The sequence below is a fragment of the Cupressus sempervirens genome, chromosome 1, assembly GCF_028749045.1.
Source record: "Cupressus sempervirens isolate cs-2001-9-10 chromosome 1, ASM2874904v1, whole genome shotgun sequence".
Classification (NCBI taxonomy): Eukaryota; Viridiplantae; Streptophyta; class Pinopsida; order Cupressales; family Cupressaceae; genus Cupressus; species Cupressus sempervirens.
Window position 1 is genome coordinate 811,944,711 of NC_143118.1, and position 8,917 is coordinate 811,953,627.

An 8,917-nucleotide genomic window follows, 5' to 3' on the forward strand; every position below is an offset into this window, starting at 1 on the left:
CTAATGAAATGTGTAGAAATGGATGAAATTTAGGATTATTATTTTTAAATATTATTTGGAATAAGAATTTTGATATATTTTCTTAATTTTTAAGGATGATTTTTTAGTTGCTAAAAAAGGTTGAATATTAGGGGTCTAGTTCCTGCTACAAAACTACATGAAAAAAAGCCTTTTTCCTTTGATCTAAGATTATGTTTTAGATTACATATATAGGTAGATCAATCAAAAAAGAAACTTGGTTTTTGAATTATATTTCTCTTTTATAATAATAATTATTTCAATTCACCTGAAATCGATTGTTTTAATCTCCCACCACATTTTTCAAAAAGAAACTAATCTAACCAAAAGAAAACCTATACAATTTGGAAGAGGATTCTCTCCTCTAGAATATCATATTCTTTATAATAAAAAAATAAAAAAGGAGTTACTATTATTTTCCTTCTCAAAATCAAGATCTTCTCAAGTGTTAAAATATGTACTTATAGTATTTTTTAATTACAATATACTATATCTAATTAAAATACTATAAAGTCTATATGAGAATATTCTTGACTTTGAGCTTTATAAAATGGTGTTTATATGTTATTAAAAAAATCATTCAAAAGAGTAAGAGTTATTAAAATATCAATTTTCTAAAATAATTTTATTTCTTTGGTAATTGGACACAAAGTAGTATAAAACATGCATTTAATATACATTTCCAATTGGGAAAGTGTGAGATGATATATAACTTAGCTAGAATTAATTAATCTAGATCATATAGTTGAAAAAAATTGATTATTGTGTAGAAATACTCAAATTTAGTCATTCTGATAAGTCAACCTAAAAGGTGACACAACTTTGTACTTTTACCCCTCTCAAAATCATAATTACAATGAAACCCCCCATGATAGAGGTTCGAGACTCCATATCTCACCTAGAATGGTAGAACTCTTGTATCGATGATCATACCAATGTGGCTCCAATATGGAAGAAACAAAGGTAGTGGACAAAGAAAATGAAACCCCTAAATGTAAAGTGAAGTTATTAGGCCTAGATGATGCTTAAAATAGAATGCATGAGAATCTTGTGATGGAATCTCCAATGGAGATGAGATAATAGGTGTGTTGAATCTATCATATAAGAGGAGATGAATATCCCTTGATATATCCTCAACTACACTAGGTGGCTTAGTGAATGGAACTATAATTTTAGGAAATGCTACAGAGTAATCATGTGGAACAAATGGAATTTGAACATGAGGTGAAGGTATAAAAGTCACAACTCTGGTCTCAGGAACAACACATAAGTTCAAGTGACCCAAATTCACTCTAATAGGCTCTTGTGAAGAAAGAGAGTAATTATTCAATAGTACAAATGGTGGACCAAAATGAGAGAAATAATAAAAGTGGGAAGAATGATTAAAAATCCCTATAGAAATAATTTTTCATGTCTCATTATCTCTAATGTGTACTAAATCATATGTAAATTCAACTGTCTTCCCTATCCCACTATGAGTAATTTGATAGATAGGGAGAAGGTTAGAGGAGAAATATGGAACACATAGTACATCATGGAATGCACCATCATCAATGTTAATAGAACCTTTCCCACATATATTCATAGAAATGTTATTCCCCTTCAAAATGTGTGGAGTAGGAGAATCCTCAAAAGAAGAGAACAAATCCTAAGAACATGCCATATGGTGTGAAGAACCTAAATCCACTAGCCATCTAGAAGAATGTGGAGTAGTAGTTGCACATAATGCATGACCCTTTCCTATATCTTCCCCATCTATTTGAAATAGTGATGACAAAGACCTATGAGAAGTAGAAGGAATGCCAATATTGCTCTTCTAAAGAAGAGCGGCCAAATCTGAAACTTATTTTGTATATCCATCCATCTTCTTCTAATAACAATGTGATTCATCATGATTGGGCTTATTAAAATAAGCACACTTTGGTCTATCTAGCTTTGATTTATCACCTTTATGAGTAGGTGGGCCTAATGAGAGGTGAGGGATAGAATCAATCTAAGACTTTGTAGAATGTGACTTATGTTTCTTCTCCTTCTTTTTAGAAGATAGTTGGCTACCAATGCACAAGTCTGTGAGCCTGTGTCCAACTAAGAGAGCTTAGCTTTCTCTCGAGTCAAACAATCACAAGAAACCTCAAAGGATGGTATGGAAAATTTAGAACCCAAAGCATCCATGATGGAATGGAAGGTAGAAGCAAAAATCTAGAAGTTCCCACGAAGCTTAGAAAGAATTAGGTAAATGCACTCAGTGTTAGTCTTGGTCTTCCCATAACCTTGCAATAAAGATCTCTATTATTTGAACTTCATCAAGAAGTCCTCAATGGAAGGAAAATAATATGGTATAAGAGACGTAAGCTCTACCTCAATCTAAAGTGCTTTGAACTCATTCACTATACCAAACAAGTTGTTAAGCTTGGTCCACATAGCTAGAAGGGTATTTCACTGATCAAGATGAAACTACAAACTATCTAAAATCTATAAATAAATCAACCCCATTTCCTCATTCATCTTGTTCCTATTTTTCATGACCTCAAAAGGCCTCTATAAAATTGGTTGCACTACATCTAAACAAAACCACAACCCTTTTTTCCGAAGAAGTTGTGTCATCAGCGATTATGAGGGGTCAAAATTTGTATACAAGAAGTGGTCTTGGCCATATTTTTTAGAAGGGTTTTTATTTTTAGATAATTTTATGTTTACTAAAGTAAATTATAGAAAATAAGAAATTAAACAGCCCCAACAATTCAATAAATTGAACCTTAGAAGCTAAAAAAGATTTCTTGCAATGAGAGAGAAAAAAAGGCTTCAAATAAACATCAAATGTACTTTTGAAAAATTCTAATCAAAAAATTAGATAATTTGAAGAGAGATCAAAGAGGTTTTTCTTACACTTCTTCTAGATTGAAAATCAGAGCTTAGATGCAAAAGATATGTCTCCCAGAGTCTGAAAATGAACTTTTGGCTCTGAATGAGGAAACAAAAATCAAAATGGAAAAAATGGAAGATCAAACCTACACCATTGGATAGGTCTCATAATCATCTCTAGAACAATATCTTGTTTTTCCAATTTCGACACCATATGTTCAAGATACAACAAAAAAACCAATTGCTACAATTTTAAATAGAGAAGAAACTTGGTGATGATTCCATGAATTTCTCAGCTAAAACATTGATGATGTCACCCCTAAACATGCAGACCTATGTCAGCTCATTGCTAACATGATGATGTCAAGATCTTGTAGGCATACCTATGCTTTTTTTTAAAGTATTTTTTATACAACAAAATTTATAAAGTTTTAAAAAAACTCTATTAAAGTTGCCCCTTTCTTTTAAAAAAATGCATCACTTTTTTTTTCATTTTTTTGATTTTTTGCTGAAATTTGCATTAGGATGTGCACAAAAGGTCGTATGACCCTATTGGGAAACATTTTCTCTCTCTACAAGCTACAATGTCCACATTCTATCACCTAATCTAGTAGTGTAAAATGAATACTAACTATTAAATGAAAGCATGTACAAAACTAAATAGTTAACACTTAAGATAGGACCAAGGTTATCACCACAAAAGGAAGCAAACAAAGAATGGTAGGCTCTATTAAGTACCAGAATTTGCACCTAGTACTGAACTAAAAAAGTTTAGCAATTCTAGCATAACACAGGAATCACTTCTTAATCTAATCTACCATGGGAAAAACTTCAATGGACCTAATCTAAACTTGTGGGAAAAAGAGAAGAAATTATTGAAAATAAACCTTAAAAACTATAGTTTAAACTAAGAGATGGGTGATACACCAAAAGTGATATGAAAGTTCGGGTAAAAATGACAGAGAAGGATTATTCAGCTACTCTAACTACAAACAAAGCACTTCTTTTCTATAAAACTTTGGATAATTAATTTCTAATAAGGTTTGAAAAATGAATTTGCAAAAGGAGGAATACAAATAAATCTCTCTTATCAATTTCACCTTTAAGAACATAGATTACAAGCTGCAAATAGACTTACTCCTCTACAACCAGGTGTTTGAATGAGACAAAATAACAAGGAACACTAATAGTTCACAATTTTTTTAATCGAATCATTCTGACATTACACACAAAATTGCAGAAAGAAAGAAGGTTCAAAAATTGACAAAAATAGCATAAACTCAACTGCTATCACCTATATTAAGCTTCCAAACTAAACTAACTTATCATCAATAATCAATGAAAGATAGAAAGGAGGAGGTTTAACCATATTTCTTGTTTCCTTGGTAGTTTTATTACTGTCCTCTTGGTTCTCATCAGCATTTGTCAATATAGCTTTTGCTGGTTCATCCACAGTTCCCTTAGGATTTGCCTCATCAAATAGATCTTTCTTCAAAATATCAGTTCAACCAGGAATAGCCAATGTCTCCCACATTGACATAGACACATTCATCTTCTTCATATTCTCCACAATATTAAAAGGTACAACAACATGTGATTTTTGATGTGCTTTAACAGTAGCATGTTCTACTTGCTTGTGAACATTTTCCTTTGTGACAGGGACATGAATATCTTACATAGTATTTGTGGAACATGATGATTCAACTGGATCAAGTGCTTTACTTTTATTTTCCATCTACTCTATTTATAGCATTCTTTTCTTGGCTCAATTATTGGTTGATATTGCTGAATCATTATTTATTTTACAAAACTCATCTCTTTTCTAGTTAAGGAAAGTGGTTTCAGGAGTATGTGAATCATGCTAATTTTTAGGTGCATCATTTGTTGAATTTTGTTGTCCTGTAGCTATATTTTGTACCATCAATGCTTGATTAATCACCCCATTGGTGCAAGTAGCCTGATTGTGTGGTTCATTTTAGGGATAGCACCATTCAACATTGGCTGCAAGGTTATTTTGCATAGGCACAATAGCTCTTACTAGATTAGCAACATTGAGAGGGGTTGAGTTATAAGGCTAAAAAGGTCTTTGATTGATATTTTGCCTATAACCCATTGCATTACCCTGATATGGCTATCTATTAACTTGGCCTTGGCCTTGGTTTTGCTACTGATAAGGTGGATCTACAGCTTGATTATGTTGATGAAATATTAATACTCTCAAAAGGGATTAAAATCCCATGCTTCAAAAGAAAGTTAAAAGGAATTTTGGGGCAAGATATATTGTTCAAATACCCTAAAATATTTATTCTTCAATTTTCATTCTAGAACTCTTGAGAGTCTAAGAGGAAAAAATGAGGGTTTAATGATTTTTTTGTTGGTTCTTTGTTTACCGCCATGAGAGGGATTTGCTAGTTTTTTGAGGATAGAAAGTGGAGAACTCTGAAGCTGCCACTGTGAAAGTTATTTTGAAGCATTTTTTTTGCTCAAAGTGTTTTGTTCTTGCTAGGTATTTTTCTTTTTTGGCCACCATTGTGCAAGCTAGAGCTTTGAATTTTGTAAAGCTCAAATTTATATCTTCTCCAATATAAGCTATGATCATTTGTTTTCCTTTGAATATATAATCTCTATCAACATTGACCCAAGCGGAATTTCTATCTTCATACATAATTCACTCTCTAAACATGGGCAAATGTCAATTGTCAATGACTGAGACCACCACCTACCACATTTCAATAGCTAACAACATCCTTAGATCTCAAGCAAAAGCTTATTTGGGTAGGTATTTAGAGAAGTTTTTGCTTCTTGCTGCATTAAAATAAGATGCATTGGAGAATCCAGTCTCTGTAAATGGTATATTTCCATCTAGGATAGGCTATTATTAAATGCTTCAATTTGTTGGCTTCCAAGCAGCCAATGCTTTGGCACACAAAATCCTCTCTCAAAGTAGCTCAATTGCATGATCTACCCTTTTTTTTTTTTTACTTCACTTGTGACATGCGAATCATCGAACAAGTTGTTATTTTCTAATGCTTAAAAATGCATCAAATGAGGCTTCTCTAATCATTCCTTTGGGTTAGAAACTTTAACATTATCTATTTCCACTATTATTTCTTCTAGAAACAAATATCCAACAGAAGATGATGTCAGTGGAACATTCATCACCACTAGATTTTTGCCATTTATGTACATCAGGTGCAAAAACACAGGAAGTAATGCCAATGTTAACTAGCATACTGCACAACACACAACATTATGCCAAACTCTAGCATAGTATATGTAGAACACCCAAAATCTTGACAAAATCTCTAGCCTATCATAGTTGATAGAAACAAAAGCTCCAAGAAACAAGATTTCCAAAAATACAATAATGTACTCAAGATGCACACCTTCACTACTTACTTTTCAAGAGCAGACCTTGCAACTACAAGTGCATGACCAAACTCATGAAATCAAACAAAAAGTACAGTCCCAATGCATAATTAGCCAATGTCTCCTATAGGAGAACTTAATCCAAGTACCACAGGAAGAGTTGTATATAATGAATTCTTTGATTTCTCCATTAAGGAGTTTCCTTCTTCGTGAGAAACCAAAAACCACCTTGACTCCCATATAAGAATCAAAATAACCCTGAACATTGCCAAAAAACTAACTCCAATGCCCATTGTGAACCAGAATTGTAGAAACTTTGAGTGCTAGCGCCCCATAGATTACAATCTTTCATTGAAAATTGTAGTCTTGAAATCACAATACATTATGTTCAGCAATGTAGTTTGAATTTAAGAATTCTGTTTGTGATCTAATCAAAAAATCTTTAGAACTTTCTTCACTCGAGCATCCTAGAGTTCCACATAGATCACAAAGTATACCAATGTCCCACATCTGATGTTTGGAACAAGCTATTGATGAATGCTTCAACATATTGCATATTCAAATTCTTGGGATCTAGAGTGCTTAGGGTTCCCCTACTATTATAAATAGCTTTGGAATTTCCATTATGATCCTCAGATTGAGTGGAACTGTTTGCACAGAGAATGTATAGCTTGCATTTTTCTATTTTGTTTGTAAAACTGTTATCCTTACATTATGCTACTATTTTTGCCTTTTGATATTCATGCTGCTATTTTTTCCACATTTTTTATCTTTTACTATTGAGTCATTGTTTGACAGTTAATGGTTTTGCCATTCCTTTCCATTACTTTCACCTTTGCAGCAATAGTAATTGATATTAGAGGATCCTAGATGATGTCTTCAAGCAAATTTTGAGCTTGTTAAATAATCTTCAACACAAAACTGCTTAAAACAAGATTTCATTGCCATTGCTACTCTCTTTGTATACTATTGCAACAACTAAAGACAAGAACTATCATTCTAGATTCTTTCATAATCTACTTATCTAACTTTAGATGTTGAAGTTCATCTAAATAATTCACTATCTTTGCATGCTGAAATAACTATTTCCAAACTGTTGGTACTCTGGTTTTTTATGATGTTTGAAATGGTATTCCATGAGGTTCAAGCACAGGCTCATGACACTCATAAACTATCCTTCAATGATTTGTATTTGTTGCTTTTGAAATCAACATAGTTGTTCTTGATTATAATGAAAGGTTTCATATCTGAATTAATATGTCCCTTTAACATTACATTCAATACTTTTTTTGTTTGAGCATTACCAATATTTATATGTATTCAAAATAGGAAAGATATTGCATGTGTGGGTACATAGTTGTAGATAATCTATCATTGCTTAGATCTTTTAAGATCTAACCCCACTTTTTTATATGCAGGAGAACAAAGACTAGGAAATGCTAGATTGAGTGCTAGACTAGGAACAACACCGAAGATCATATAACTAGTCAAACATTGAAAAGGCAATGACTGGTTACCTCTAACTCTACCTTCTTGTGTTATATTTTTCTTATTCTCAATGTGTATAAAAGGTAGTAGTTAGACTCATATCTTGTGTGAGATTTTTCATTTCCTGCATTTTCTATTCATTCCATACTTTGTAAAACTAAAAATTGTACATATCAGTTGATGATTTATACAATGATATTTTTTCATGATTTCTATATGATTGCAAGATTATGAAATGTAGATGAATAGAAAATGAATGATGTTTTCTTCTGCAATGTTACTATTAAGGAAAAATTCCAACATGTGTAGAATTTTAGTAAAAAGCTCCTTATGGTATAACCCATGATGATGTGGATGTGTCCCTGATGGGAGATGATGTATGCTCACATGCTCAAGCTTCCAAAGGATACTGGTTTTTACCAAGTGTATTTATGGATGAGGGTTTCAACAATGGGGGTATGGATGGATTTCAGCATTATGATGGTATTTTGGTAGTTTTTAGGCTCTGAAAATAGAATTATAACTTTGCATGAAGGTGGATTCCATTTGTGAAGGGAGAGGGTTTCATTTGTAGGCCAAGGTGTAGAAAGATGGATTGTCAAGATGTAAGGATGACAAAATAGTGAGGGAGGGTCAAGATGCACTCAAAGGGGAGCACATGGATTGTGCTTGTTTAAAGCCAATAGGGAAGTGACACTTGTCACAAGTTGGATGAGTGTGAGAGGATATGATGAGGGTTGGTCAAGAGAGAAATGAGGGAGGTTGAGTATGTAAGAGGGATGTAAGAGTCATAAATTTTGGAGGGTGAGGGTGAGGATGAGTTTGTTGACTTTAACTTGGGTTAGCAAATCTTAACCCTTTCTTAAAGTTGTGCACATGTTTAGGAGGGGGATTAGGCTTAGTTTAGAAAGGTGATTAGGGGGCAAGTGGGTTAGATTTGATGGGATGGGTTAGTTAGGTGGCTAAGTGAGGTTAGTATGGGTGAATAGGTTGGATTAGGAGTAAATGTTGGTCTTAGGGATGTTTTAGGAGTTTAGATATTTTATTAAATAATTTATTTAATAAAATGAGGGTATTAACTTAAATAGATTTGAGAATTTATTTAATTTAATAGAGGAATAGGGTTTTAATTGATAAGTTGATTTTGGGTTATCATTTGATTTTATCAATTGGACTATAG

At 32.7% G+C, this 8,917-nt stretch overlaps 1 pseudogene; it reads right to left on the minus strand.

The window, feature by feature from the left end:
- Positions 1-5,475: 5,475 nt before the first annotated feature.
- Positions 5,476-6,632, minus strand: LOC149580350 (membrane-bound transcription factor site-2 protease homolog; annotated as a pseudogene).
- Between the last annotated feature and the right edge of the window lie 2,285 nt (positions 6,633-8,917).